This window comes from Chenopodium album, chromosome 7, assembly GCF_948465745.1.
Source record: "Chenopodium album chromosome 7, dcCheAlbu1.1, whole genome shotgun sequence".
NCBI classification, from domain to species: domain Eukaryota; kingdom Viridiplantae; phylum Streptophyta; class Magnoliopsida; order Caryophyllales; family Amaranthaceae; genus Chenopodium; species Chenopodium album.
Genome location: NC_137840.1, coordinates 20,126,093 through 20,139,980, shown reverse-complemented (window position 1 = coordinate 20,139,980; position 13,888 = coordinate 20,126,093). Strand labels below are relative to the sequence as shown.

The window sequence follows — 13,888 nt, the reverse complement described above, 5'->3', positions numbered from 1 at the left end:
TTTGTCAAGTCTTTTTGAGTAAATATCATCTGATCCACCCCATTTCGTTCCCTAGCAAAACATCCGTACAACTGGGAAACCTTCACCCTCGACTTCTTCGCTGAAACCACCTGTTTCATCAAGTGCTTATTGTTAACAACCAAATCGTGCTTCCTGTACAGGGAAACATCCTTGGACTTTTCCGGTGTAACCTTGTGACTAGTGTGCTCCAACTTTAGCCTACGAACAACCAAATTCCCTTCTGCATTCACACTAGCATACAACTCCACAAGACATCCACACTATTTGGTTTTCCTATGTGTAATTGTGTAGACATCCAAATGTGTCTCCCCAAAATCAAACCCAGTGATGAATACCTTTCATGTCATATGATTATCGAACAAAGCAAAAGTGTGAAAAGTCTAGTGATGAAGATGTTTTTATTAAAATATCTCTTCTTTCTGTTTTTGAAAATATTTCTTTTCTTACCCTATTTTTGAAAAACGTGGATTCCAGCTTAGTTTGGTCCATGATATAGGTCCAATAATAGTGTAATTGGATGGGGTTGAAAAGACCTTTCCATTGATATATTATAAGCCCAATTCCGATGAATAATGAGGAAGTTATGGCCAAAATAATAAACTGGGATCGAACCGGATCTTACCAACGGCCCAATGATCATGTGGAGGGTCCAAAGGTTTAATCCTATTCCTAAACTAATTAGGTTTAATAAGAAGCTTCAATAAGTTTCTAAAAGATCCTAATTATTCTTTTTGAAAAGATAAGATTAAAGAATTTGAGTTATATAAAAACTTTCCTTTTTTAATACTTTCTTTTTCTTAAATCCTAATTCTATTCAAATTTAAAGATGTTCAAAGATAGTAAGATATTATTTTTGTGCCTCATAATCTTTATCGAATTTTTATATGGTTGGATAGATTTTGAAATTATCTTTCCAATGATATATTATAATATTAAATCCAAGCCATAACGAAAAATATATGAATGAGATATGAAACTCTATCCAAAACTAATACACTTTCACTATTTCGGCCATATATTTTTATCTACAAAAGATTTTAATCAGATTCTAATTGGGTTGGAAAGTAGACTTCAAGAGCTTTCCAAAGATATAATCTGATTTTATCTATAAATAGCCTCCTAAAATTCTATTTGCAATCATCAATTCTCATCAATTCTTATTCTTTCTAGTTCTTTCTTTTAATCAACACTCATTAAGAATTTCTTGATTCTCTCTCTCTCTTTCTAGCCTAGCCTTTTACAAACACAATTTCTCATACATTAGCACTAGATACACCTAGCCAAGTTCGAAGTTGCCTTTGCCCTAGACGTGAAAGGTTTTAAATTCTGAGGGTTTGGTCCCAAATCATTCTTTAATTTAATTGTTTTGATTTAATATTTTCCTTGAAGTTACTAACGCGTGTATTTTGTTATTAGAAAGAGATACAAGGCATCCAAGTAAGTGTTTTAATTTTTTATTGATGTTGTGATATAGAAATCATGTCTAGGTTTTTATTATGATTCTTAGTACCATGTTAGAATATTTTTCTTAATTTGATGTTTTGAATGACAACAATGATTCCTACTATTATGTTTAGAGAAAAAGTTATAATATCAAATATGCTTATTATGATTCCTGCGATGCTTCCTATATTTTTTCCTAATAGCATGTTAGGGCTATATATTTGATCTTTGATGTTTTGTGACATGCTAGGGTTTGTTATTAATCTTGTTAGTATCATGCCTAGGATATTGCTATTAATATTATGGTTTAACATGAGGATTATAATTATGATTATTATTATGATTATAATTATTATTTTGATGATTATTATTATGTCGCTTGATATATATTTATTGTTATTGCTTGATAACGCCTTTTATGCATGTTTAAAGGGAATTTGTACTTGTAATCAAGCTTAATAAGATAATTAATAATCTAGTTTAGGGTTAATGTTATTATAATTCAAGTGATCGCCAATAATAGTTTTGTTTGTACATTAATATTAAAACAACATAGATAAATAGGTTTAGGGATAATCCTATTAATTGCATGTTAGTCAGAAAGCACACATGAATACGATCAGAATAAAGTAGAGGCCTATTATTAGGGCAGATTCAATCTCTTTTAGGTTGGATTTGTACCTCCGGACTACCTGTCATGGTTCCAGTCCTATTGGAGTTAACGATCTCCTGGATTGTTAAGGGGTGTAACCTTCACCCTCTAACGGTTTACAGGTTCCTAAAACTTGTTGGCGACTCTTTTGCTCTATCTTATTTCCCTTTGAACGCCACTGTACTTTAGTGTATGACCACAGTAGGGTTCAAGCTAGGGATAATGCTTGAAATATTCCCTACAAATTGTCTCCTCATCTTGAATCAAGCCTTCCTTCAGTGGATCAACTTTACGCTTCCTAGAAGGTCTTCCATAGCAATCACAGGTCCACTTAGCATTCCTCCACTACTTACAACGCTTCCCACTACCTAATTCCTTCTTTACCTTCACCCATCCAGAAGCAGCCCTAACTATGCCAAACCCATTTTTCCTAGCATAGCTCCAGAAATAAGTATCTAACTCATCCCAACTACCAAATACCATACCCAAAGTTAGGGGTGGTATTTCCTCTTCCACACCGAAAACAGTTTGCACCATTTCCCTACCCTTCTTTGGTGTTACGAATGAAGAACCTCCTCCCTCTGCCCGTTCACCATCAACATCGTTTTCACCATGTACTTCCTCATAATCTGACCCCCCCCATTTCCTCCATCATCTCCTTCTCCTATTTTATCCTCCTCCTCTTCTGTAAAACCATCCCCACTCTTTACCCCCTCATCATAAACATTTACATCATTCTCTATATCATCCTCACCATCATCCTCACTATCTTCTTCAAATGGACCAACCTACATTACATATACATCCACAACTCATTGAAATGGTTCATTATAGAACCAAACAACATAACAACATAAAATACCAAACAAAAAGTCAAAACATGCATTCTGCCCAAATTCAAAGGTCACACAACACCTAAAGCCAAAATTATAGAACAAAAGTCATCACTATCATCAATTAAAATAAATTATTACCAACATTATCCTATAAGTTCACCTACATTAGCCTATCATCAATTAAAAAGAACAACAACAACAACAAAAACAATGATAAAAATTGAATAACAAACATACCCACATAACAATCACAATTTGGACAATAAACACAATAATTACTAAATAATAGATTACCCACCCCTACCAATTAACCAACATAATTACTAAATTACAAAAACTCAACATAAACCCTAACCTCCTCTTACCCAAGCTTTAATTTTTAAATATTATAATTGCTTTAGTTGATTACCTCATTAGCGAACAAACAACCCACAAAAGCAAAGAAACAAACCATAACTAACCATCTTAGAGTCGAATCTCTGCTCCCTTGTGCAACCATGCTCGTCTTCTCCATCTTCCCGAATTGCTTCCGCCATATCGACACCCAAAATATCTACTAGCCGATTACTCATTCTATTAATCCACTGCTGCACTTAGGAGTTCACATTTGACAAATTATTGCTTTGTTGAGCTACATTATCGTCATTGAAGACCTTCTTCCATTTTTGTTACAAACATTCTTACTGACTTTTTGCTTTACAGTGATAGAGTAAATAGTTTTCCCGCTTCTTTTTTCACTCCTCGTTACACATCATTCACCCCGTAATGAAGATGGTCCACTTGCATGTTAGAAATTTCCAACAAATTGCAAAACTGCCATCCTATATACCCCAAAATACATAGTTGCTATGCGCCTAGACTTAACCGAAAGACTTGTAACTGACCCACAAACAAAAAAGAGCAAAAGTAAGAAGTAAAGTCACATCACATATAAGACAAATAATATAAAGAATAAAAAATACTAATTACTAAAATTCAAACATGCAAGTGACTGACGAGACATAGACGACTTACGAGTGATGATCGACGCCGGCGAAACCTGATGACTGACGCCGATTGCTGACACCCCACCGGCGGCCCACCATCAATAAATTTTTCTTTGATTTTTTCCCATATTCATAGTAAGTAACTTTTAATTATAAATTAACCCTCTAAACCCTAAATCTTGTTATGTTTTTTATTGTTTAAGTGCCAAATTTTTAAAAGTGCTAATTGTTTAAATCCTAATTTTCTAATGGTTAATTGTTTGAATTCCAATGTTTAGTTAGGGTTGTCAAATTGTTCACTTTTTAACTTGTTATTTGTGTTAAATTGTTTTGTTATTTGGATTGTATGATATGAATATATGATGGTAATTGAATTATTATCGATTCATTTTTTGCATTCTTATTGATTAAATTAGGAAGTGTCAAAACAACCTGATCTTTGACAATTTATGTTTAAAAGAATGAAATCTTAACGAAATGAACCCACTTCTTTTACCTCCCCCGAAACTCAAGAAAATGTTGTAGAAAATGATGGTGGTACAAGTACTAGTAATGTACAACTAGAGGAGGAAGAATTGATATATGATGTTGAGCTACTTCCTCATGACCTAAGAAAAAGAATGAATATAATGGATTATCCCCCAAATCAAAGAAATGCGGCTAGGAGAGATTATATTCTACAAAAACCTTGTCAACAAAAAACTCACAACTTCCCTAAAAGACAAGTAGGAGGTTTGCGTCGTTTTAGTGTGAATTGGTTCAACAAAAGGGATTGGCTTGAGTATAGCATTGAAAAAGATGCCGCATTTTGTTTTGTATGTTTTTTGTTCAAAGGTGAAGTTGAAAATAATATGGGGAGTTATTCATTTGTTGATGGAGGGTTTAGGAAATGGAATAAACCGGAACGATTTGAAAATCATGTTGGTGGAATTAAAAGTGCTCATAATCTTGCTTATGAGAAATATGAGAATTTAAAAGATGGGAAAAATAAATCAATTTTGAATATGTTTGAAAAGGCAAGTTAGGTGATTAAAAATGAATATTATATTCGTTTGAATGCGTCTTTAACTTGTTTAAGGTTTCTTTTGGGGCAAAGTTTGACATTTCGTGGAAATGATGAAAGTGACAAGTCTCATAATAGGGGTAATTTCATTGAGCTATTGAAATGGTTAGGAGAAAAGGTTAAGCAAGTAGGTGATCATACTCTTGAAAATGCACCCGGAAATTGTCAAATGACTTCTCCCCCGATCCAAAAAGACATTATTAATTGTTTTGCAAAAGAAACGACTAAGTGCATAATTTAAGAGATTGGTGATGATTACTTTTCTATATTGGTTGATGAGTCAAGTGATGTGTCCAAAAAAGAGCAACTAGCTCTTGTTTTGCGCTTTGTTGATAAGGATAGTGGAAAGGTAATGGAGAGATTTTTAGGCATAGTTCATGTTGGTGATACTACGGCTTTATCAATTAAAGATGAAATTATGTCACTACTTGTTGAATATTCATTGAGTCCATCTATGATTAGAGGACAAGGGTATGATGGGGCTAGTAATATTATGGGTGAAATAAATGGCCTTAAAACTTTGATTATGAATGATACTCCAAGAGCCTACTATATACATTGTTTTGCTCATTAACATCAACTAACACTAGTTGCCGTTACTAAAAGGAATAATATATGTGGTTGGATTTTTGAAATACTTGCAAACTTGTTGAATGTTGTTGGAGTTTGTTGCAAGAGAAGAGAAATGATTCGTAATTGTCAAGCTCAAGAAGTTGCTCAAGCATTGGAAGTGGGGGAATTTTGAGTGGATCAGGTTTGAATCAAGAGCTTGGTTTGAAGAGGCCCGGAGATACTCGTTGGGGATCTCATTACAAGTATCTTGTAAATGTCATCCGATCGTTTTCTTCAATTGTTAAGGTACTTGTTCACATTGGGAAACATGGTGCATCGAAAGATAAGTTTAATGCTCAAATTGTTTTGGACAATTAGAGTCATTTGATTTTATTTTTGTTGCTCACTTGATGTCGATTATTTTTAGTTACACTAATGATTTGTGTATTGCTTTGCAAAGAAAGGAGCAAGACATTGTAAATTCCATGGAACTAGTTACTTTCACAAAAAGTGTGTTGCAAAAAATGAGGGAACAAGGGTGAGAGACTCTCTTAAACAAAGTCACTTTATTTTGCACTAAACATGGCATTGATGTTCCCACTATGGATGCTCTTTATGTTCCTCAAGGAAGATCATGACGCTTTGTCGAAAAAGCAACAAATCTACATCATTTTCGAGTTGAAATATTTTTGGGGGTGATTGATTTAAATCTTCAAGAGCTTGATAATCGATTAGTGAGAAAAGCATGGAGTTACTTACTTGTATGGCTTGCTTAAGTCCTAAAGATAACTTCTCATATTTTGACAAAGAAAAGGTACTCAAACTTGCCTCTTTTTATCTCGAAAATTTTTCAAGTTTTGATTTAATGACACTTGAAGGTCAACTTGATATATTCATGGAAAATATGCACAATGATGAGATATATCAAAATTTGAGTTATCTTAACTCTCTTTCCATGATGCTTGTTAATCTCAAGAATGATAAGACATATCCTCTTCTATATTTCCTTATCAAGTTGATGTTGATTCTCCCCGTTGCTATGGCAAGTGTTTAAAGAGTGTTCTCCGTAATGACATATGTCAAAAGTAAGTTGCGAAATAGCATGGGTGAACAATTTATGAATGATTGTTTTGTCACTTTTATTGAGATGCAAATGTTCTAACATGTTCCTAACCACTACAACAAATCATCCCTTGTGCCACGAATTATGCCACGGGAATTAAAAATTCGTGGCATAATTTCATTTAGCCATGGAAAAATAAACTACAATGCAAACCCTATATAAGAAGAAAAATTTATGCCACGGGTATTTATATTCCCGTGGCAACTATCACACTTATGCCACGAATAAATCATTTCCCGTGGCAAACTTTACACTTGTGCCACGCGTAATTATTTTCCTGTGGTTAACATTCATTTATACAATTGTGGCACAAATTTTGCCAATAAAAAAAATTCCGTGCCTAGATCTACTTAAGGATTAAAAAAGGCACATGAAATTTTTTTCTAAGAATACTTATTTACGTACATAACAGTTAAAATACCTTATACCACAATTACTTGTGAGATTTTGGTTTTCTTTACTTTTGATTGATAGTACATGAAACATAATACGTCGTACAATTAGAGGTCGAATATATGTACCCGGTTTTATACAATCGTTGCAGCGCTGCGCATAAAAAATAATAAAAATTAAATAACCAATGCCTTGTGTAATTTCCTTTTTTTTGTTTTTTTTTTTTGTTTAAGTTTTTTCATGTTTCTCCAACCAAAAACCTTACCCAGTTCTTGTTTTAAAAAATAAAAAAATAAAAAAAAACCTTACCTATTTCCCATCTCTCTCGTCTTATTATTCCCCCCCCCCCCTTCCTCTAGAGTTGGAGATCGAAGGAGCGAGGAAGGAAGCACGGTGTTGATGCATCAATTTTTCTTGAATGCTCCCCAGCTAACGCTCACTTAGGTAAGACTCCCTTTGTCATTTCAAAAATTTGATTGAAATTAGGGTTTGATGTACGCTTCAGAATGATCATTTGATGCCTGTGGGGAATCCGCTATTCCAAATCTCGCGATTCAAACTGTAATTCCACATTTCACAGTCTCGCAAGTTCAATTCCCTCTCCAAAATTCCAGGGTAATATTCAATTAATTAATTATTCGTTGTCTCTTATGTTTTGGGTTGTTAGGTATGCATTCAATGGTGGTTTATTTGTCCCAATTTGTATGGTAGTAGTTGAATTCAGTTGTAATTAAGTTGTAATCTAATTGCTATATTTTTGTTTTTGCAATTTTCTACTTCAACTTCATATGGCTGAATTGCATTTTCTGCATTTCATACGATAGTTCAACTTGATTATCAGTTTATCTAAATCGATTTTCAAATTTTATATATATTCAATTGTTTGATTTACCATATAACTTAATTGCTATTCAATCTTGTTCTAATATGTTTGATTGTTGTTGGTGTATAATTTTGGTGTGTAATAAGCCAAAAAGTATCTACATTTTTTGTTTGTTTGGGGAAAAATAGCCCTAAATTAGGCTAAGTTATGTTGATTTTTGAGATTCAGATGCTAAATTTGATACTAGGAATGTTATGTACTTAGCGGCTTAGCGCTTCCTAGTATATGTGGCAATGTCAATTTTAGCTGAAGCATCAGTATCTCAGCATTCTCCCTAAGTTTTCTAGAAGTTAAGATGCTTACTTGTTTGATGAAATGTGATATACTATGCAACTATGCAAGTATGCAATATCTAGGTGTCACTAAATATTGTTTAAGATTAAGACTCATTATTTTGGTCTAAAAGCTACTACTAAAAATCGGATGTACGGTATTGTTTTTAATTCTATTGAGTCTTGGCATGATTTTTTTATTGTCTTTCTTAAGAATTATTATCATAATGGTAAAATTGTAAGACATAACCCACATAGGAAGAATGAGATAACTAATTTCACCCAACTTAATTCAGCTTAAAACTTGCTAGATTTCTTGTCTAAAATTGCTGAAGAAGTGTGGAAATTCTTAGAGAAATTATGTGATTAGATGGTGCAATAGGTAACGAGTAGCTCATAGTCAACTTGATTCTGGGTTGGCGTACTTATATAATCAACTAAAACATATGCCTATCTTGAATCCCCAAGCTCATCAGGTTACATTTCTTTTTTGCACTAATTGTCATACCTTAGATCGTATCTCAACTGTCTGACTATATGTTGTCCATATGTTGCTTTGCAATACAATTTTAATAATGTAGGAAATGAGTAGGTTAATTTAGACTTTCAAAGACCAAGAAATGATCCCTTTAGTCAAACTTAAATTCCTGAATGGTGTAACCATCCTAACTTTTTTTGGAGTTGAGGCGTACACTTAGGACCCCCTAAATCACAAGGTGAACATTTTCAGGATGATACTTTACCTCAACTAGCTATGTTCAAAAATTAAGGTAGCAATTATCCCAAGACCATCATTTAAACCAAATTCTAACACAGCTTTCCACGCTTCCACCCCAGTTATTCTGATAAAATAAAATTAAATAGTTGAGAAGACTATTTGAAATTTGGTTACTACTATAAGTCAACTAGTAACTCAAAATAGAGAAAGGATTTTTTTGTTTGCAATTTTATTCGCTTTATATATATATATATATATATATATATATATATATATATTTGTATTTTTTTTCTTTTTAAAATCATAGTGATAATGAAGGGAGGAATTGCAGGTAGAGAGGAGAAGGCCAGGGAGAACGGTAGATGTAGGGAAGAGGAAGGGGGCAAGATGCAGGGAGGGCGCAGTACAGGGAGGTTAGGAGGGAAGATGTTGGTGCAGAGAGGGGGAAAATGTAGGGAGGGGGGCAGGAGGAGGGAGGGGGGCAGGAGCAGGGAGGGGGGCAATGCAGCGAAGGGGAAAGGTGCAGGTAGGGGAAAATATATGAATTTTGTTGGGACTAGAGAGAACTTTGATTCAATCAGTTATTGTTCTTCCTCTTGGTTCTCTTATTTCCAGGTCTGTACAAAAACAAGACTTGTAACTGTTGGTTAAAAAGTAGGCCATAGGAAAGTCTGTCACACACTCACACCTACACTTTTCGATTTTATTAACCAAAGCTAACTCTAATTGTATTTTTCATTGGCATATTGATTACTTTGTCTTTTATTAGATTCATAGCTTGTTGAATTGCGATATGTTTATATACGGTTAGCCACAATATATCTATTTGGTGTATTAGAAAGCGAGTTGTCTAATATCTCAAATTAAATGGCTGATCAACCACAAGATGAATCTGAGTTCATAGTGGGCACAAATTTATGAGCAATAACTTGCATGCTTGCATATGAATATCCTACAGGAAATTGAACATAGTTCTAGCTTTCACTTGCAATTATATGGGTAAAAAAAAGGGTCATTTATGAATGGCAATCACTTGTAAGGACATTGAATAATATTTTCGTACTATAGCCCTCTATATTACTTACAGGTAATCATGTTACATTATTAGTGGTTTTTTAGATTCTAATTCAAGTTGTGGTGTAGTATCCATTGACTTTGTGAAAAACCAATTATTATTGACATTGTCAAATTTTAAATCATAAGCTGATACCACTGCTTTTATGAATAATATTAAGAAGTGCTTGTCTCTGCTGAAGTGTTCATTTCTTTATTGCACATAGTGATGTTAGTCTAGTATGTCTTTCAATATGCGGAAAAATACTTGTATTTTTATTTCTCAATTCAGTATTTAATGTCAATTTGATCACCACTATTTACTTACTCTTAGTATGTGGAAAAATACCCTGTATTGTAAGGCTCATTTGTGAGTTGGTTAATTATCTTCAATAAGAATTGAAAGTTGGTAAGAATTTATGAGTTTAACGTGAATTGCACATCTTCTGTGTCATATTTGTATTAAAACCATATGTACTTATTACTTTTTGTTTTAATTTATTGTAGGTAAAAAGGAAATCACATAGCACAGACGTATTGTTGCATGCTTTATTAGATATATGTCGTTCTTCAGCAAAAGGATTTTTTTTTAAAGAGTGATCTAGGGACGAGACAATGAGACATACTGATTTGTAGTATCTTTGTATGTATGGATATTGATTTATAGTTTATTTCTATGTATGGATATCAGATAATAATATTTTTTTTTGTGTTATATATCTATTTCGACAATGACAAATGTGAAATATTTGAGAAAAAAAGCCATTTAAAATTTTTAGTCCCGTATTTTCTAGCCATAATTATATTTGTGGTGAAAAGAGTTAATTGGCTACATTAGTATTTGTGGAAAAGAAACTTACTAGCCACGGTAATGTTTGTGCCAACAAAGTGTATTAGCCATGGTAGAATTTGTGGCAAGAGAATTGTTTGCCACGTGAATATTCGTGGCATAAAAAATAAAATTTGCCACGACATCCATTTTTCCGTGGCAAATTTCTAGCCACAGCCTCTTGTGCCACTAAGCCACAAAACACAAAAGACTAGCCCAAGTGAAAGAAAAAGCCAAAACAAAGTTCTAATTAACTAAACTCGATCATGATTAGGCTTAAACCCGTGCTTAAACCCTAAAAAAAACGGATTTAGGAGCGCCTTGGTTAAAACTTAGTGCTGCCGCAGAAAAAGCCGCGCGCATCTCACAAAGTCGCGTTGGGTTGTCTCACGCAACTTTCGGAATTATTCATAATTATACAGAAAATTAAAAATCGAATCTTACCATAAGGCCGCGCGCAAGACAATAAGTTGCGTTGCACAAAGCAACGCAAGTTTATAACTTGCGTTGGGATGCCGTGCACAACTTCATCTGTTACGCGCAACACCCGATGCGGCAGAATGCTCGAAACCCTAAACCTAATCATTCCATATAAATACGAGCTTAAACTGAGGCTTGAACAGACAAAAATTAACCTAAAACTCTGGCGAAATAACTTGTGAACTTGTGCAATCGAGCCCTCTTGTGCTAAACACTCACCCTTTTGATACTTTGTTACTACGGTGGAGGTTCCCTAAAAAGAAGATGTCCATAATTGTTCTACACGGAGATCTAGCAAAGAGAAGTGGTAAAGTCCCAAGCACTTAGTTAAATCACCTTCTTTTTCTTGTTTAAAAGGACTTTATTAATTAATTAGTGTTGCTTGGTCACCATTAAAATAATTATTTAATCAATTCCACATAGTATCTTGCGTTAAATAAAGATTAGAATTGAATTAAATAATTTTTAGTTGATCACTTAGGCCAAGGCGAATCTTGTTTATTTATTGTTCTTTCACAAATATTATTACATAAGAATAACGACTTTCACAATGTAATTCCTACGTGAATCAATGTTTGTGAATAAAATCAACTAACATAGTTTTAGGTATCGCGTTATATATATTATTTGGTGATGAAATTGTAAAAATGAAATAGCTAGTAGTGGTTGTACTAGGGCTAGGATGACGATTCCCCTCTAACACGAACTATCTAAGTACCCTCGCTCCCGATCTCATTTATGGTTTATAGACTAATTTGGGCATGTGTAAACTTATGATTTGTGCTAATTATTCCATGAATTCCACATGGAAAAAAGGATTGAATGAGGTTTATGAGTTTTTCCTAAAACTCATTGGCGACTCCTACTTGTTTCTTACAAAAAAGAGTGATGATAGAATCTATTCTAATTCATGGTCCCCCAAATAGTCAGGAATTCAAATCCTACTACACCGAAAAAGTGTAAAGTCCTAGGATTTTACGTGGCCAAGGGCATTTAAGGAGAGTACTCCTTACGATGGGATCACCCTCCGTACAAGACTTTCATTGAGGATTGCGAGACTCTTGTCGACACCGGTCTTACACAGGAGACATCTCTTTGTTCGGCTTCTAGAGAGTCGTAGAGGTATACTTCGTCTCTTACAAAGTTAACTCTATGTTCTTGTTAGCACTTGCTGATATTTTTTTTTTTGTAGATTTGGGTCTACGAGTATTTTCCTTCTCTTACGCCGGCAAGGCCATCACCACGCGAATTCCTTTTTGGCGCCTATGGGGGAGGTCGCTACAATAACCGGGCGGCTACTGCCCGTGCTCGCAAGCTAATTTTCTCGGTGTGTTCTTTTGCATAGTTCACATCTTTTTTTTGCTTTTTGTAGAGCATAAACTTATAGGCATTCTTTGCAGGAGCCTGAGGTGCTATACCGGCCATGGGGCGGTTTGGTTATTCCTGGCGCTGGCTGCGCAGTACACTGCTGAGCGTCGCTACTTCCAGGGGGCGTATGAGGTAGTGGTGTACCTAAGAGAGAGAGTTGCTATTCATCACTCCTCAAGGATTCTTGTCGTCCCTACTCCTCCGCCACGTCATATATTCAATGACGCGAGACTTCTCAGCTTATCAGAGAGTTCGCCTGCTAGTACCCCTTCAAGATCTCATGCTAGCCTAGAGCGGTGCTACGAGGAGGAATTGTTGCCGTTTTTAGCTTTGACTCCTGTTATGTCAGCGAAGGCAGCGGTATGATTTTTTTCTCTTATCTTTTTTGCTAAGTAGCCCCCAAGTGATATTTTATTCACTTTCGTTTGCTTTTTTGCCAGACCGAGCCTACTAAGTTTGTTCCCCCTCGTATTTCCATCCACTATTAGGGGACATACGGGCCTATTGAGGAGATGATCCCTCCGGCTCCTGAGGATCAGCGCTTTGTTGAGCGATCTATTCATCGCCACCGAACTCGGGTGAGTTATTTATTTGCTAATTTTCATATCTATCTTGTATTGTTACTGATTTTTTTTTACAGTTCTCGCGCGAGGTGGTCACGGCGAGGGTGAGGTGCATAGATGCCTTTCGGAGCCAGCTTGTGCGGATGAGGAATATGGCTTCTTGTCGTCACGAAGACACCATTTGGGAGGTAGCTTTTTTCCTCTTTATTTCTGCATTGTTTATATTTCTATTTTCGTTGCCTCTAACTTGATTCCTTCTTGAAGGGACAACCTATTCCTCCCCGTACACGGAAAAGACCTGAGGTTCAGAGAGAGCCAGCTAGGTTTAGCTTGAGGCGTCGCCGCACTACCTCTGGTGGTCAGGGTGGCCGATGTGACGTTGCTCGGACCGAGGCGGTGGAGGGCTCAGGCTCTTCATCTGAGAGTGTACCTAGGAGAGGCGACTTTAGCTCCAAGAGGTGGTGGGACATACGAGGTCCGCTCATCGTCGCAGCAGCCTCCGCAACCTCAGCCTCTTCTGATTCACCACAAGGACGACCTTGGGTGGACAGGTCTTGAGTTGAATATCCCTCCTTCTGGAGAAACCGGAGCTGGTGGACGACAGGCCAAGGAGAGGCGACTTCAGCTCCAAGAGGTGGTGGGACATACGAGGT

General features: G+C 35.4%; 1 long non-coding RNA gene across 1 annotated transcript; it reads left to right on the top strand.

Annotated features, from left to right (window-relative positions):
- Positions 1-7,307: 7,307 nt before the first annotated feature.
- On the top strand, positions 7,308-10,773 carry LOC145640970 (uncharacterized). Its single transcript, XR_014115050.1, has 2 exons — positions 7,308-7,684; positions 10,503-10,773. It is a non-coding gene; the product is annotated as an uncharacterized LOC145640970 (long non-coding RNA).
- Positions 10,774-13,888: the final 3,115 nt, after the last annotated feature.